The sequence below is a fragment of the Ranitomeya imitator genome, chromosome 4 (genome assembly GCF_032444005.1).
Source record: "Ranitomeya imitator isolate aRanImi1 chromosome 4, aRanImi1.pri, whole genome shotgun sequence".
Lineage (NCBI taxonomy): Eukaryota > Metazoa > Chordata > Amphibia > Anura > Dendrobatidae > Ranitomeya > Ranitomeya imitator.
Genome location: NC_091285.1, coordinates 598,325,666 through 598,344,424, shown reverse-complemented (window position 1 = coordinate 598,344,424; position 18,759 = coordinate 598,325,666). Strand labels below are relative to the sequence as shown.

Genomic DNA, 18,759 nt, shown 5'->3' with positions numbered 1-18,759 from the left:
AGCAGTGGTGTGATCAGTGGAGGCCTAGTGGAAGGAGTGACCGCAGACAGGCATCGAAGGCCTAAAATAATAACACATGGCTGTAGGCAATTTTAAATTGGTTCCAGGGGTACACGGGCAGCAGTGGTGTGGTCAGTGGAGGCCTAGTGGAAGAAGTCACCGCAGACAGGCATCGAAGGCCTAAAATAATAACACATGGCTGTAGGCAATTTTAAATTGGTTACAGGGGTACACGGGCAGCAGTGGTGTGGTCAGTGGAGGCCTAGTGGAAGGAGTGACCGCAGACAGGCATCGAAGGCCTAAAATAATAACACATGGCTGTAGGCAATTTTAAATTGGTTCCAGGGGTGCACGGGCAGCAGTGGTGTGGTCAGTGGAGGCCTAGTGGAAGGAGTGACCGCAGACAGGCATCGAAGGCCTAAAATAATAACACATGGCTGTAGGCAATTTTAAATTGGTTCCAGGGGTACACGGGCAGCAGTGGTGTGGTCAGTGGAGGCCTAGTGGAAGGAGTCACCGCAGACAGGCATCGAAGGCCTAAAATAATAACACATGGCTGTAGGCAATTTTAAATTGGTTACAGGGGTACACGGGCAGCAGTGGTGTGGTCAGTGGAGGCCTAGTGGAAGGAGTGACCGCAGACAGGCATCGAAGGCCTAAAATAATAACACATGGCTGTAGGCAATTTTAAATTGGTTCCAGGGGTACACGGGCAGCAGTGGTGTGGTCAGTGGAGGCCTAGTGGAAGGAGTGACCGCAGACAGGCATCGAAGGCCTAAAATAATAACACATGGCTGTAGGCAATTTTAAATTGGTTCCAGGGGTACACGGGCAGCAGTGGTGTGGTCAGTGGAGGCCTAGTGGAAGGAGTGACCGCAGACAGGCATCGAAGGCCTAAAATAACAACACATGGCTGTAGGCAATTTTAAATTGGTTCCAGGGGTACACGGGCAGCAGTGGTGTGGTCAGTGGAGGCCTAGTGGAAGGAGTGACCGCAGACAGGCATCGAAGGCCTAAAATAATAACACATGGCTGTAGGCAATTTTAAATTGGTTCCAGGGGTACACGGGCAGCAGTGGTGTGGTCAGTGGAGGCCTAGTGGATGGAGTGACCGCAGACAGGCATCGAAGGCCTAAAATAATAACACATGGCTGTAGGCAATTTTAAATTGGTTCCAGGGGTACACGGGCAGCAGTGGTGTGGTCAGTGGAGGCCTAGTGGAAGGAGTGACCGCAGACAGGCATCGAAGGCCTAAAATAATAACACATGGCTGTAGGCAATTTTAAATTGGTTCCAGGTGTACACGGGCAGCAGTGGTGTGGTCAGTGGAGGCCTAGTGGAAGGAGTCACCGCAGACAGGCATCGAAGGCCTAAAATAATAACACATGGCTGTAGGCAATTTTAAATTGGTTACAGGGGTACACGGGCAGCAGTGGTGTGGTCTGTGGAGGCCTAGTGGAAGGAGTCACCGCAGACAGGCATCGAAGGCCTAAAATAATAACACATGGCTGTAGGCAATTTTAAATTGGTTACAGGGGTACACGGTCAGCAGTGGTGTGGTCAGTGGAGGCCTAGTGGAAGGAGTGACCGCAGACAGGCATCGAAGGCCTAAAATAATAACACATGGCTGTAGGCAATTTTAAATTGGTTCCAGGGGTACACGGGCAGCAGTGGTGTGGTCAGTGGAGGCCTAGTGGAAGGAGTGACCACAGACAGGCATCGAAGGCCTAAAATAATAACACATGGCTGTAGGCAATTTTAAATTGGTTCCAGGGGTACACGGGCAGCAGTGGTGTGGTCAGTGGAGGCCTAGTGAATGGAGTGACCGCAGACAGGCATCGAAGGCCTAAAATAATAACACATGGCTGTAGGCAATTTTAAATTGGTTCCAGGGGTACACGGGCAGCAGTGGTGTGGTCAGTGGAGGCCTAGTGGAAGGAGTGACCGCAGACAGGCATCGAAGGCCTAAAATAATAACACATGGCGGTAGGCAATTTTAAATTGGTTCCAGGTGTACACGGGCAGCAGTGGTGTGGTCAGTGGAGGCCTAGTGGAAGGAGTCACCGCAGACAGGCATCGAAGGCCTAAAATAATAACACATGGCTGTAGGCAATTTTAAATTGGTTACAGGGGTACACGGGCAGCAGTGGTGTGGTCAGTGGAGGCCTAGTGGAAGGAGTCACCGCAGACAGGCATCGAAGGCCTAAAATAATAACACATGGCTGTAGGCAATTTTAAATTGGTTACAGGGGTACACGGGCAGCAGTGGTGTGGTCAGTGGAGGCCTAGTGGAAGGAGTCACCGCAGACAGGCATCGAAGGCCTAAAATAATAACACATGGCTGTAGGCAATTTTAAATTGATTCCAGGGGTACACGGGCAGCAGTGGTGTGGTCAGTGGAGGCCTAGTGGAAGGAGTCACCGCAGACAGGCATCGAAGGCCTAAAATAATAACACATGGCTGTAGGCAATTTTAAATTGGTTACAGGGGTACACGGGCAGCAGTGGTGTGGTCAGTGGAGGCCTAGTGGAAGGAGTCACCGCAGACAAGCATCGAAGGCCTAAAATAATAACACATGGCTGTAGGCAATTTTAAATTGGTTCCAAGGGTACACGGGCAGCAGTGTTGTGGTCAGTGGAGGCCTAGTGGAAGGAGACACCGCAGACAGGCATCGAAGGCCTAAAATAATAACACATGGCTGTAGGCAATTTTAAATTGGTTACAGGGGTACACGGGCAGCAGTGGTGTGGTCAGTGGAGGCCTAGTGGAAGGAGTCACCGCAGACAGGCATCGAAGGCCTAAAATAATAACACATGGCTGTAGGCAATTTTAAATTGGTTCCAGGGGTACACGGGCAGCAGTGGTGTGGTCAGTGGAGGCCTAGTGGAAGGAGTCACCGCAGACAGGCATCGAAGGCCTAAAATAATAACACATGGCTGTAGGCAATTTTAAATTGGTTCCAGGGGTACACGGGCAGCAGTGGTGTGGTCAGTGGAGGCCTAGTGGAAGGAGTGACCGCAGACAGGCATCGAAGGCCTAAAATAATAACACATGGCTGTAGGCAATTTTAAAAAAGTACACTTTAGGTTTTCTCCCCAGTACCATCTCTTTCACTTCCCTTCTTTTGTGGGCCATACCATCAGACTTTTCTCCAACTTCTCCATGCAAATGGAGGTTGTGAACTGCTCTCCGGGTAACCCAACAAGTTCCTGTACCACATTCCAATATGTCTTTCGCACTTTCTATCCTGTAACTTTAATATCCCTATTGATAATCCACTCTCCTCATCTTCCACTTATCTACTATCTGTAACTTTCTCTCTAGGCCAGTCACAGTCTTCAACTAACTCTCCTACAAATAAAGTCTGGAATGCACTGGATCTAGTCTTCTGTATTTCCACTGGGGGTGACTTTAGTACCATATTTATCAGACTATAAGAAACACCGAAACCATAAGATTTTCCTAAGTTTTAGAGGAGGAAATTATAAAAAAGTGAAGCAAAAATGTGGTCAATTCTGTACTAATATCACCTATCCAGGTATATATGGTCCCCTCATCCCCATTCTGGTATGCATGGCCCTCTAATCTCTATCCTGGTATACATAGCCCCTTCATCCCTATCTTGGTATGCATGGCCCTCATCCCCAACCTGGGTATGCATGGCCCCCTCATCTTTACCTTGGTATACATGGCCCCCTCATTCCTATCTTGGTATGCATGGCCCTCTCATCCATATCCTGGTATGCATAGCAACCATCTCCATCCTGGTATGCATGGCCCCTTCATCCCTATCTTGGTATGCATGGCCCACTTATCCCTACCGTGGTGTGCATAGCCCCAACATCCCTATCCTGGTATGCATGGCCCCCTCATTCCTATTCTGGTACGCATGGCCTCCTCAACCCTATCCTGGTATGCATGCCCTCTTATCCCTATCATGGTAGGCATGGTCCCCTTCATCTCTAGCCTCATCTGCAAGACCTCCTCATACCTATACTGGTATGCAGGGCTCCAATCTCCATCCTGGTATAAATGGCCTCATCCTTATCCTGGTATGATTGGCCCCCACTCCCATTCTGGGGTATGCATGACCCCATCAGAAAAACATAAAAAAAAACTATTATACTTACAGAACCTTCCTGCGCTCCCTCAGTGTCGTGTTCCGATGCCAGCAAATGATTTATGCTTGCAAGCATTGCATGGCAGTGACATCATGCACTGCTTACAAGATGAAGACAGCTGCAAGAATACTCTCTGCTCCCCATGCCTGCTGGCACTATGTGCGTGTATTCATTGCTCTTTAATAGCGGGCACATTTTTAGCCACAGCCATCAGCTTCCTGCAGATGCCTGGCATTCATATATGCCAGCCACAAAAGGAATTTAATATTCACTGCATTCCAGGCCTATGGGAGTGGAGAGCAGTGAATATTCATTCCCTCAATGAGCAAGCACACACGAAAGCCTGACAGCTGCTGAAAGCTGGCAGCTGCGGCTAACAGAGTGTTCACTATTAAAAATATATGCATAGAGTGGAGAGCAGTGAATATTCAATTGTCTTTAGCAGTGGGTACGGGAGTTAGCCGCAGCCATCGGCTCCTGTCTCCCCTGACCCATTTCTCCGCCGCTGCCGCTCCCCCACCTCCCCATCCACAGTCAGAACAGGTACATTCAGACTATAAGACACCCCCCCATTTTCTTCTACATTTTTTTGAGGAAAATAGTGTATCTTATAGCTGAAAAGCTGCCAGGTACCCCTCCTGGGCAGATCCCAGTACTGCAGCTGCTAATCCCAGGGGTCAGGTTCGCTGATACAGACTAGGGTTATGTTCATACACACTGGTCTAGGATATTGGATCAGGGACTGGCAACACAAAGACCAGTGAATAATGTTCAAGCACTGGCTGCTCTGAAACCAGAGGACTTCGGATACAGGACTCGCTGCACAAGGACCATGGGACAAGAGTCAGGCACTGGCTGGAATGGGACTTGGTGTCTTCATATTCAGGACCAAGACACCGGTCAGGACACTGGCTGCAACAGGACCAGAAATTCAGGTTCAGGGCACTGGTCACACCAGGACCAGAGATTTGAGTTCACGACACTGGCCGCATCTGGACCAGGTATTCAAGTTCAGGACGCTGGACACACTGAGACCAGTGATTCGTGTTCAGGACCCTGAACACACCTGGACCAAGGGACCTCACATCTGCACTGGTAGAACTACCTAATGACATAACTCATCGCTTGCCGATGCCCTATGGAAGAGGGAGTCTTATCTACAGGATAACTGTAGAAGGGAAGTGCTTAAATTTCACCCAGTAACCCCCACCATACCCAAATCTGCAGATTTGCTGTGGTCTGCCCTATTGGAACAAACATGTGGGCATGATAGCATGTACAAAGACAGATGGTCGGTCTTAAATAAGTCAAGCAGACGACTGCAGATGTTAGCAAAACTGATCTGTGCTTATGGGGAATCCCTGTGTAAGACAGATTCCCCAAATTTCCACTGCCAGTGTTGTGTGACTAATGTGCAGAGAGTGTGTGCCTTACAGACACAACTGGCAGAGAGTAATCAGTATAATGTGCACAGTTAAAAGCAGATTGCTAGTCTTGAATCACAACTGCTGAAAATGAAAATCATTCTGTTGATATGGAAGCACAGCTTACTCAGTCTGGGGCTGAGATCAAAGCTGTAAAGGACATGGCAGCAGCTAGTGATGCCATTATTAATCAGTTCAGTGTGGAGCTGGATACTACTTCCCAACTGATTACTAGTCTGAAAAATATCATCAATGATTTTTCAAATGTGGTGCCGGCCTTCTCTTTGTCTCTGAAAACAAGGTCAGATCCCCAATCAATTGTGCCCAGTGCAGGGCAAAAAGGGGGGAGTGACGGAGTAAGGGATGGATCAGGTATTTTATCAAATTTTGATCCAATAAAAAATGGAATGAAAGGTATGTGCTGTCTAAATTACAAAGAAAGTGTAAATGTAACATTATTAAGAGTGCATCCTTAGTAAATGTTTAGTAGAGTAGAGTTTAAAAGTTCCAGACAGAAGGAAGTATGTTCTGTCAGCACCCCTAAATCAGGCATGGCATGTGTTAGATGTTATGCCTGTGCTGGCTCCGGCCATATTGCCAGGTACTACAAACTGTCAGCTACAATGAGAGAGAGGAAATCTCATTCTGTGAAATGTTTTAAATGTTGACACTTTGGACATATTGCAAGGAACTGTTATTGCACAAGTAATTGTGAGGAGCCTAGCAATATTGCGTATTGTTCCTTAACCCAATTTTAGGTATCGATGTAGAGGAACACCTATCACTCAGGAGAGAAGACTTGACCTTTGCCCAGATGCACCTGAGAGACTCCAGAAGATCCCTCTTGAGTTTGGCGCTGACCTGAAACATCTTCTCTCAAATTTCAGCCATGAGGAGAAGACCGTAATAAAGCTACCTCTTCCTGTAATTTTCCTCCTGGTCATTATTTTATGTATATATTGAACTGTTTATGATCTGCAGCAGGACCAAAAGACTGGACACCCAACTGCAGAGAAGTCAGGCTGAGCACCATTGACTCAGCTGGAGAAGAGGGTTAAGGACATACGAAAAATCCAGTCCTTTACCCCGGATCCAATATATATTGTTTATAAATAATGATGAAAGCATTGTGTGTTACCGTATTTTTTTGGATTATAAGACGCACTTTTGTTCCCCCAAATTTTGGGGAAAAGTGGGGGGTGCGTATTATAATCCAAATCTGTGTGCTGTGCTGTAGAGGAGGGAGGGCAGCTCTGGAGTGGTGTCAAGTGTCTGGGGTGGGCTGCAGAGACAGCAGGAGGTCCTGTGCTCCCGATCATTAGCCTCATGTAATATTCACTGCACCTGCTGTCCATCACCTCGGTGCTGAACCTGTGCTGAGTTGATTCACAGGGGAGCAGCGAATATTACATGTGCCTGCATCTTCCCCCCCTCCCATCATGGATATGGCCCCCCTGTCACTCTTATATGCCCCCCTGTGCTGCTGGCAGACACATGCCCCCCCCTGTGCTGCTGGCAGGCACATGATAAAATAACAAACACTTAACTCATCTTCTGATGATGGCTCCGTGCTCACAGCTCCTCGGTTGTGCTCCCTGTGTCTGTGCTGACATCTGATCATGTGATCGGCGCAGCACAGTGATGTCATCACTGTTTGCCCACGTCACATGATCCGATGCCTGGGAAACAAGAAGCACAACTGAGGAGCTGTGAGCAGGGAGCCATCATCGGAAGGTGAGTTAAGTGTTTGTTATTTGATCATGTGTCTGCCAGCAGCACAGGGGGATGTGTCTGCCAGCAGCACAGGGGGGCATATAGTGTCCAGGGGGGCATGTGCCTGACAGCAGCGCAGGGGGGCATGTGGCAGCACAAGGATGGGGATTATATGGATACCAGGATGAGGGACATATGATTTGTAAGACGGACACTGGTATTATAAGACAGACCCCCATTTAACATTAAAAATTATTTTTTTCTCCTTTTCTTCACCAAATTTGGGGGTGCGTCTTGTAATCAGGTGCATCTGATGAAGCGAAAAAGACCGTATGTAAATTGATCGATTTACTGCGTAGTAAATTCCATATGTGTGCATATAGACACTTTAGTTATAAGTGCAGGACTACCTGTACATGGACATACTGTACTCAGTAAGTGTGTTCATGTGAAGGTGTCCATGCATTTAAAGCCAGTAGATAACTCCAACTGCACTTGGATAAATGATCTGCATGTGCATTATGGATCATTAGCAGCCATGCTGTTTTAGCTTAAGTCTCTATATCTATTCTGGAATTATAACATGTGTTTTATGTGAATGGGGAAAAGAGTGAGGTTCTCTAGGGACAGGTCCCCTCAGCTTCTAAGGTATTTGCCACGTTAACCCTAGCAATGGGGAAGTTCGTAAGGGATTGATTGAATGTCGTTTAGAATTAGACAATGTTCTTTCCCGCAGTCAACTTAGGTATTGTGACACTACTCCCTACTCCAGAAATTCTGACCTGCCTAGTAAAGATCTGTGTATCTATCTATGGAGGAACCTCATCAATGATCTTCAATTAAGATTACAGGAGGAGTGCCTGAAGGAAGTCGTCTCTGATAGGGTTGAGCGAAACGGGTCGAACATTTTCAAAAGTCGCCGACTTTTGGCTAAGTCGGGGTTTCATGAAACCCGATCCGACCCCTGTGCGGGGTCGGCCATGCGGTACGCGACTTTCGCGCCAAAGTCGCGTTTCAATGACGCGAAAAGCGCCATTTCTCAGCCAATGAAGGTAAACGCAGAGTGTGGGCAGCGTGATGACATAGGTCCTGGTCCCCACCATCTTAGAGAAGGGCATTGCAGTGATTGGCTTGCTGTCTGCGACGTCACAGGGGCTATAAAGAGGCGTTCCCGCCGACCGCCATCTTACTGCTGCTGATCTGAGCTTAGGGAGAGGTTGCTGCCGCTTTGTCAGAAGCAGGGATAGCGTTAGGCAGGGTCCATTAACCACAAAACCGCTTGTGCTGCAGCGATTTGCACTGTCCAACACCACCCTCGGTGTGCAGGGACAGTGGAAGTTTTTTTTTTTTTTTTTTTCCCCTCAGCGCTGTAGCTCATTGGGCTGCCCTAGAAGGCTCCCTGATAGCTGCATTGCTGTGTGTACGCCGCTGTGCAAACCAACTGCTTTTTTCAAAGCACAAATCCTCTTGTTCCTTCCTTTCTGCACAGCTATCTTTTTTGTTTGTCCACACTTTTTATTTCATTTGTGCATCAGTCCACTCCTTATTGCTGCCTGCCATACCTGGCTGAGATTACTGCAGGCAGGGAGATAGTAGCTGCCTGCCATACCTGGCTGAGATTACTGCAGGCAGGGAGATAGTAATTGTAGGACATTCCCTGTTTTTTTTTTTTTTTTTTTTTTGGTGGGAGATTAAGATTGGCAATTTGGCATTTCTGCTAGAGTGCCATCCCTGTGTGTGCCATCTCTCTCACATAGTGGGCCATAGAAAGCCTTTTCATTTTTCTGTATTTTTTTTTGTGGGGTGTATAAATTCTCCCTGATAAAAATACAGTGGGAGATTAATATTGGCCTTTGGGCTTGTGTGCCAGTCCTGAGTGTGCCATCTCTCTCACAAATAGTGGGCCATAGAAAGCCTATTTTTTTTTTTTTTTGGTTTTATAAATTCTCCCTGAAAAAAAGGGAGATTAATATTGGCCTCTGGGCTTGTGTGCCAGTCCTGAGCGTGCCATCTGTGCCAGCCCTGAGCGTGCCATCTCTCTCACAAATAGTGGGCCATAGAAAGCCTATTTAATTTTTTTTTTTGTTTTATAAATTTTCCCTGAAAAAAGGGAGATTAATATTGGCCTCTGGGCTTGTGTGCCAGTTGTGAGCGTGCCATCTGTGCCAGTCCTGAGCGTGCCATCTCTCTCACAAATAGTGGGCCATAGAAAGCCTATTTAAATATTTTTTTGGTTTTATAAATTCTCCCAGAAAAAAAGGGAGATTAATATTGGCCTCTGGGCTTGTGTGCCAGTCCTGAGCGTGCCATCTGTGCCAGCCAGCCCTGAGCGTGCCATCTCTCTCACAAATAGTGGGCCATAGAAAGCCTATTTAATTTTTTTTTTTGTTTTATCAATTTTCCCTGAAAAAAGGGAGATTAATATTGGCCTCTGGGCTTGTGTGCCAGTTGTGAGCGTGCCATCTGTGCCAGTCCTGAGCGTGCCATCTCTCTCACAAATAGTGGGCCATAGAAAGCCTATTTAAATATTTTTTTGGTTTTATAAATTCTCCCAGAAAAAAAGGGAGATTAATATTGGCCTCTGGGCTTGTGTGCCAGTCCTGAGCGTGCCATCTGTGCCAGCCAGCCCTGAGCGTGCCATCTCTCTCACAAATAGTGGGCCATAGAAAGCCTATTTAATTTTTTTTTTTGTTTTATCAATTTTCCCTGAAAAAAGGGAGATTAATATTGGCCTCTGGGCTTGTGTGCCAGTTGTGAGCGTGCCATCTGTGCCAGTCCTGAGCGTGCCATCTCTCTCACAAATAGTGGGCCATAGAAAGCCTATTTAAATATTTTTTTGGTTTTATAAATTCTCCCAGAAAAAAAGGGAGATTAATATTGGCCTCTGGGCTTCTGTGCCAGTCCTGAGCGTGCCATCTGTGCCAGTCCTGAGCGTCCCATCTCTCTCACAAATAGTGGGCCATAGAAAGCCTATTTTTTTTTTTTTTGGGGTTTTAGAAATTCTCCCTGAAAAAAGGGAGATTAATATTGGCCTCTGGGCTTGTGTGCCAGTTGTGAGCGTGCCATCTGTGCCAGTCCTGAGCGTGCCATCTCTCTCACAAATAGTGGGCCATAGAAAGCCTATTTAAATATTTTTTTGGTTTTATAAATTCTCCCAGAAAAAAAGGGAGATTAATATTGGCCTCTGGGCTTCTGTGCCAGTCCTGAGCGTGCCATCTGTGCCAGTCCTGAGCGTCCCATCTCTCTCACAAATAGTGGGCCATAGAAAGCCTATTTTATTTTTTTTTTGGGTTTCAGAAATTCTCCCTGGAAAAAAAAAGGGAGATTAATATTGCCCTTTGGGCTTGTGTGCCAGTACTAAGCGTTCCATCTCTCTCTCTCTCTCAGTCAGTGGGCCATAGAACGCATATTTTTGGTTTTATTTGTTTTCTAAATTCTCCCTGAAAAAATCATTTTATTTTATTTGGTTTCTAAATTCTTCCTGATAAAATCATATTTTTTTTATTATTTTTATTTCTAAAGTCTCCCTGAAAAAAAAAAAAAAAAAACAACCAAAAAAACAGTGGGAGATTAATATTGGCCTTTCTGCTTGTGTGCCAGTCTTGACTCCTGGGTGTGCCATCTCTCTCTCTCTCTCTCTCTCTCTCTCTCTCTCTCCAATTGTGGTCCATAGAAAGCCTATATTTTTTTTCCTTGATTTGGGTTCTAAAATCTACCAGAGAAAATAACTACATCAATCATTGGTAGAAAAATATTGGCCTCTGGGTTTGTGTGCCACTCCTGACTCCTGTGTGCGTCATCTCTCAGTCAGTGGGCCATAGAACGCCTATTTTTGTTTTTATTTGTTTTATAAATTCTCCCTGAAAAAATCATTTTATTTTATTTGGTTTCTAAATTCTTCCTGATAAAATCATATTTTTTTTATTATTTTTTTTTCTAAAGTCTCCCTGAAAAAAAAAAAAAAAAAAAAAAAAAAAAAAACAGTGGGAGATTAATATTGGCCTTTCTGCTTGTGTGCCAGTCTTGACTCCTGGGTGTGCCATCTCTCTCTCTCTCTCTCTCCAATTGTGGTCCATAGAAAGCCTACATTTTTTTTCCTTGATTTGGGTTCCAAAATCTACCAGAGAAAATAACTCCATCAATCATTGGTAGAAAAATATTGGCCTCTGGGCTTGTGTGCCACTCCTGATTCCTGTGTGCGTCATCTCTCACTCAGTGGCCCATAGAAAGCATATAGTTTGTTACATTTGTTTTCTAAATTCTCCCTGCAAAAATCTATTTTTTTTTTTTTGGGGGGTTTCTAAAGTGTTCCTGAAAAAAATAAAAATAAAAAAAAAATAATAGTGTGACATTAATATTAACATTTGTGCTTCAGTGACAGTCCTGCGTGTGGGGCATCTCTCTAATTTGCAGCCACCAAAAAAAGAGTGTGTAACATTGGGCCTGATTTTCGCTGTGGTCTCACCAACCTGTAAAGGGGTAGCTAAATCATACTGAAGTTATAGCTCACCGTGTAAGTTGTGTGACTGCAACAAATAACGTTAGTTTGGTTACGTTTTTAAAACAATGAGGAAGTCTAGTGGAAGAGGTCGTGGCCGGGGGCGTTCATTGTCAGCTGGTAATGAGGGTAGTGGTAGTGGTGGAGCATCAGGTGGTCGTGGGGGAAAAAATATTGCACCTAAGTCTGGAGCTGTGGAGCCAGGTTCGTCGTCCGGCTACACAAGGCCTCGAACGCTCCCTTTTCTGGGATTAGGAAAACCGCTTTTAAAGCCGGAGCAGCAAGAGCAAGTTTTGGCTTATCTTGCTGACTCAGCCTCTAGCTCTTTTGCCTCATCTCGTGAAACTGGTAAAAGTAAAAGCAGCGCGTCGTTAGTGGATGTTCACGGTCAGGGACAAGTCACTTCCTTGTCCTCTTCAGCAAAAACAACAACAGAGAAGAATGCAGCAGGCGACACAACGGGTTACTCCATGGAGCTCTTTACACATACCGTCCCTGGCTTAGAAAGTGAAGCAGTTAACAGTCCATGCCCATTACAAATTGAATCTGACATGGAGTGCACTGACGCACAGCCACAGCCAGACTACTATGCTGGTCCTTTGACTCAGACCACAACATTGCCCTCGCAGGGTGCTGATCAAGAATCAGACCCTGATGAGACTATGTTGCCCCATCACGAACGCTATACCACCGAACGACACGGTGACACAGACGAAGTTGCGCAGGAGGTACAAGAAGAGTTATTAGATGACCCAGTTCTTGACCCCGATTGGCAGCCATTGGGGGAACAGGGTGCAGGCGGCAGCAGTTCTGAAGCAGAGGAGGAGGAGGGGCCGCAGCAGGCATCAACATCGCCACAGGTTCCATCTGCCGGGCCCGTATCTTGCCCAAAACGCGTGGCAAAGCCAAAACCTGGTGGAGGACAGCGTGGCCATCCGGTTAAAGCTCAGTCTGCAATGCCTGAAAAGGTATCCGATGCTAGAAAGAGTGCAGTCTGGCATTTTTTTAAACAACATCCAATTGATCAGCGCAAAGTCATCTGTCAAAAATGTTCTACTTCCTTAAGCAGAGGTCAGAATCTGAAAAGTCTCAATACTAGTTGCATGCATAGACATTTAACCACCATGCATTTGAAAGCTTGGACTAACTACCAAACGTCCCTTAAGGTTGTTGCACCCTCGGCCAATGAAGCTAGTCATCAACGCAACATCCCTTCCGGCAGTGTAGGACCACCATTTAGCGCACCACCTGCTGTATCTGTGCAGGTATCTTTGCCAGGCCAAAGCAGTCAGGGTCAGGGAATCACCAGTTTCGTAGTAGGAAACACTGCATCTAGGGCACCGGCGGCAACAATACCATCTCCCACCGTCTCTCAGTCTGCCATGTCCACCGGCACCCCCGCTAGTTCCACGATCTCCAGCTCTCCAGTCCAGCTCACCCTACATGAGACTATGGTTAGAAAAAGGAAATACTTAGCCTCGCATCCGCGTACACAGGGTTTGAACGCCCACATAGCTAGACTAATCTCGTTAGAGATGATGCCCTACCGGTTAGTTGAAAGCGAAGCTTTCAAAGACCTGATGGACTACGCTGTACCACGCTACGAGCTACCCAGTCGACACTTTTTTTCCAGAAAAGCCATCCCAGCCCTCCACCAGCATGTTAAAGAGCGCATCGTCCATGCACTCAGGCAATCTGTGAGCACAAAGGTGCACCTGACAACAGATGCATGGACCAGTAGGCATGGCCAGGGACGTTACGTGTCCATCACGGCACACTGGGTAAATGTGGTGGATTCAGGGTCCACAGGGGACAGCAAGTTTGGGACAGTTCTGCCTAGCCCACGGTCTAGTAAACAGTTGTCTGTAGCCGTTCGCACCCCCTCCTCCTCCTCCTCCTCGTCCTCCTGCAGAAGCAAGAGCTCGTCCACAGACCGCAGTCGCACAAACACTCCATCCGCACCTGCCACTGTTGCACACCAGGTCTCCCATTATGGGGCAGCTACTGGCATACGTCAGCAGGCTGTATTGGCTATGAAGTGTTTGGGCGACAATAGACACACCGCGGAAGTTCTGTCCGAGTTCTTGCAGCAAGAAACGCAGTCGTGGCTGGGCACTGTAGATCTTGAGGCAGGCAAGGTAGTGAGTGATAACGGAAGGAATTTCATGGCTGCCATCTCCCTTTCCCAACTGAAACACATTCCTTGCCTGGCTCACACCTTAAACCTGGTGGTGCAGTGCTTCCTGAAAAGTTATCCGGGGTTATCCGACCTGCTCCTCAAAGTGCGTGGACTTTGCGCACATATCCGCCGTTCGCCTGTACACTCCAGCCGTATGCAGACCTATCAGCGTTCTTTGAACCTTCCCCAGCATCGCCTAATCATAGACGTTGCAACAAGGTGGAACTCAACACTGCACATGCTTCAGAGACTGTGCGAACAGAGGCGGGCTGTTATGTTTTTGTGGGAGGATACACATACACGGGCAGGCAGTAGGATGGCAGACATGGAGTTGTCAGGTGTGCAGTTGTCGAAGATTCAAGACATGTGTCAAGTCCTTCAGTGTTTTGAGGAATGCACACGGCTGGTTAGTGCAGACAACGCCATAATAAGCATGAGCATCCCCCTAATGCGTCTGCTGATGCAAAGTTTGACGCACATAAAGGATCAGGCGTCTGCACCAGAGGAAGAGGAAAGCCTTGATGACAGTCAGCGATTGTCTGGTCAGGGCAGTGTACATGACGAGGTACCGGGCGAAGAGGAGGTGGAGGATGAGGAGGATGATGGGGATGAGTATATTTTTAATGAGGAAGCTTTCCCGGGGGCACGGGAAATTGGTGGCGTGGCAAGGCCGGGTTCTGGTTTTTTGAGGGACACAAGTGACGTAGATTTGCCTGCAACTGCCCCTCAACCAAGCACAACCGCAGATTTGACAACGGGAACTTTGGCCCACATGGCGGATTATGCCTTGCGTATCCTCAAAAGGGACACACGCATTACAAAAATGATGAACGATGACGATTACTGGTTGGCCTGCCTCCTTGATCCTCGCTATAAAGGCAAATTGCAAAATATTATGCCACATGAGAACTTGGAACTAATATTAGCAACAAAACAATCAACTCTTGTTGACCGTTTGCTTCTGGCATTCCCTGCACACAGCGCCCGTGATCGTTCTCACACGAGCTCCAGGGGCCAGCAGACCAGAGGTGTTAGAGGGGCAGAAATCAGAAGTGGCGTTGGACAGAGGGGTTTTCTGACCAGGTTGTGGAGTGATTTTTCTATGACCGCAGACAGGACAGGTACTGCAGCATCAATTCAAAGTGACAGGAGACAACATTTGTCCAGTATGGTTACAAACTATTTTTCATCCCTTATCGACGTTCTCCCTCAACCGTCATTCCCATTTGATTACTGGGCATCCAAATTAGACACCTGGCCAGAATTGGCAGAATATGCATTGCAGGAGCTTGCTTGCCCGGCAGCTAGTGTCCTATCAGAAAGAGTATTCAGTGCTGCAGGTTCAATACTAACAGAAAAAAGGACTCGTCTGGCTACCCAAAATGTAGATGATCTAACCTTCATTAAAATGAACCACAACTGGATTTCAAAATCTTTTGCCCCACCCTGCCCGGCTGACACCTAGCTTTCCTATGAAAAGGTCTTGCCTGTGGACTATTCTGAATGACTTTTCCAATCTCGTAATTTTCTTCACCTGATTGTCCAGCATACGACATGTTTCCACCTCACGAAATGGCCAAACTCCCCACACGGGGCCGTGCTATCGCCACTTTGCGCTTGGACCCTTGAGAGTGCTGTTTGTCTGAAGAGGTGGGTGTGGCCGCTTTTGGTCGACGGCACTGCCACTGGGTCCCTCATAGTACAATAAAGTGTCTCTGGCGGTGGTGGTGCGCACCCAACGTCAGACACACCGTTGTAATATGAGGGGCCCTGTGCCTGTACCGCCGGCCACAAGACAGTTCCCCCCCCCAGCTCAAACAGTGCTCTACCACTAGCAAAATTATCTCTCACAGCTTCACCAATGTGTAGTCTAGCCGCTGACATCCTTCAATGCCTGGCACTGACAATACCATTGTTTTGACATTTTTGTTATGTTAGGCCTTCGAAGCCTGTCTGCGGTCCCTTCTTTCTACAACTACTACACTGACCAGGCCACTGCTGGCCGTGTTACCCTGGAACCAATTTAAAAGTGCCTACAGTCAGCCCAATTTTGTTATGTTAGGCCTTCGAAGACTGTCTGCCGTCACTCCTTCCACTAGACTTCCACTGACCATACACTGCTGCCCATGTACCCCTGGAACCAATTTAAAGTGCCTACAGCCAGCCCAATTTTGTTATGTTAGGCCTTCGAAGCCTGTCTGCGGTCACTCCTTCCACTAGACTTCCACTGACCAGACCACTGCTGCCCGTGTACCCCTGGAACCAATTTAAAAGTGCCTACAGCCAGCCCAAGTTTGTTATGTTAGGCCTTGGAAGCCTGTCTGCGGTCACTCCTTCCACTAGACTTCCACTGACCAGACCACTGCTGCCCGTGTACCCCTGGAACCAATTTAAAAGTGCCTACAGCCAGCCCAAGTTTGTTATGTTAGGCCTTGGAAGCCTGTCTGCGGTCACTCCTTCCACTAGACTTCCACTGACCAGACCACTGCTGCCCGTGTACCCCTGGAACCAATTTAAAAGTGCCTACAGCCAGCCCAAGTTTGTTATGTTAGGCCTTCTAAGCCTGTCTGCGGTCCATTCTTTCAACTACTACTACACTGACCAGGTCACTGCTGCCCGTGTACCCCTGGAACCAATTTAAAATTGCCTACAGCCAGCCCAATTTTTTTATTTTAGGCCTTCGATGCCTGTCTGCGGTCCATTCTTTCAACTACTACTACACTGACCAGGTCACTGCTGTCCGTGTACCCCTGGAACCAATTTAAAATTGCCTACAGCCATGTGTTATTATTTTAGGCCTTCGATGCCTGTCTGCGGTCACTCCTTCCACTAGGCCTCCACTGACCACACCACTGCTGTCCGTGTACCCCTGGAACCAATTTAAAATTGCCTACAGCCATGTGTTATTATTTTAGGCCTTCGATGCCTGTCTGCGGTCACTCCTTCCACTAGGCCTCCACTGACCACACCACTGCTGTCCGTGTACCCCTGGAACCAATTTAAAATTGCCTACAGCCAGCCCAATTTTTTTATTTTAGGCCTTCGATGCCTGTCTGCGGTCCATTCTTTCAACTACTACTACACTGACCAGGTCACTGCTGTCCGTGTACCCCTGTAACCAATTTAAAATTGCCTACAGCCATGTGTTATTATTTTAGGCATTCGATGCCTGTCTGCGGTCCATTTTTTCAACTACTACTACACTGACCAGGTCACTGCTGCCCGTGTACCCCTGGAACCAATTTAAAATTGCCTACAGCCATGTGTTATTATTTTAGGCCTTCGATGCCTGTCTGCGGTCACTCCTTCCACTAGGCCTCCACTGACCACACCACTGCTGCCCGTGTACCCCTGGAACCAATTTAAAATTGCCTACAGCCAGCCCAATTTTTTTATTTTAGGCCTTCGATGCCTGTCTGCGGTCCATTCTTTCAACTACTACTACACTGACCAGGTCACTGCTGCCCGTGTACCCCTGGAACCAATTTAAAATTGCCTACAGCCATGTGTTATTATTTTAGGCCTTCGATGCCTGTCTGCGGTCACTCCTTCCACTAGGCCTCCACTGACCACACCACTGCTGCCCGTGTACCCCTGGAACCAATTTAAAATTGCCTACAGCCAGCCCAATTTTTTTATTTTAGGCCTTCGATGCCTGTCTGCGGTCCATTCTTTCAACTACTACTACACTGACCAGGTCACTGCTGCCCGTGTACCCCTGGAACCAATTTAAAATTGCCTACAGCCATGTGTTATTATTTTAGGCCTTCGATGCCTGTCTGCGGTCACTCCTTCCACTAGGCCTCCACTGACCACACCACTGCTGTCCGTGTACCCCTGGAACCAATTTAAAATTGCCTACAGCCAGCCCAATTTTTTTATTTTAGGCCTTCGATGCCTGTCTGCGGTCCATTCTTTCAACTACTACTACACTGACCAGGTCACTGCTGCCCGTGTACCCCTGGAACCAATTTAAAATTGCCTACAGCCATGTGTTATTATTTTAGGCCTTCGATGCCTGTCTGCGGTCACTCCTTCCACTAGGCCTCCACTGACCACACCACTGCTGTCCGTGTACCCCTGGAACCAATTTAAAATTGCCTACAGCCATGTGTTATTATTTTAGGCCTTCGATGCCTGTCTGCGGTCCATTCTTTCAACTACTACTACACTGACCAGGGCACTGCTGGCCGTGTACCCCTGGAACCAACATCAGAAAATATAAAAATAAGTATTTTGCTTATAAAAAAGAAAATACTGGTGAGATATCAAATGCAGACATTTTAACATTAAAAACAAACACACAACTCTAATCTGGTACAGTACTAAAAATGGCCACCAGCTACAATTACTTTCTCCTGCAAGTAGTTAACTGAAAGTTTTTTTAAATTGAAAACACACATATGGCATCCACCGAGTGTTGTCCTGTCGCGTCTTCTTTATATTATTGCCGAGAAGATGCAAAATAATGAAAATAATAAAATCATTAATTACCAAAATAATAGAGAAAGTCAACACCACATTGCAAATAAACATTCATTCCAAATAAAGAAGCAGGGCGCGTCCGAGGGTGAGTATATACCTAATAAGAATATAATCACCCTCGGACGCGCAATGCTTATTTCCAACAGCCTTCCTTCCTAAGAATCAGCCCTTCCGTCGTGTAGAGAGACGTTGTGTTACACTCCAAGGTGTTCCCCAGGTTGCCTTTCCTGAGCTTCGATCTTCCGGCTCTCGTTTAGTAGTTCTTGGAAACTACTCTGCATTAGGCCTTCAAATTGGGTATGGGGTGTAGAGAGATGGTGTGTTCCACTCCAAGGTGTT

The 18,759-nt window shown here is 47.0% G+C and overlaps 1 long non-coding RNA gene across 1 annotated transcript in view; it reads left to right on the top strand.

Annotated features, from left to right (window-relative positions):
* LOC138674285 (uncharacterized) overlaps positions 1 to 6,389 on the top strand; it is a 66,979-nt gene extending 60,590 nt beyond the window's left edge. The window contains exon 3 of the long non-coding RNA XR_011320579.1: positions 6,304 to 6,389. This is a non-coding gene — a long non-coding RNA (uncharacterized lncRNA). The remainder of the gene's footprint in view (positions 1 to 6,303) is intronic.
* The last annotated feature ends 12,370 nt before the right edge of the window (positions 6,390 to 18,759 follow it).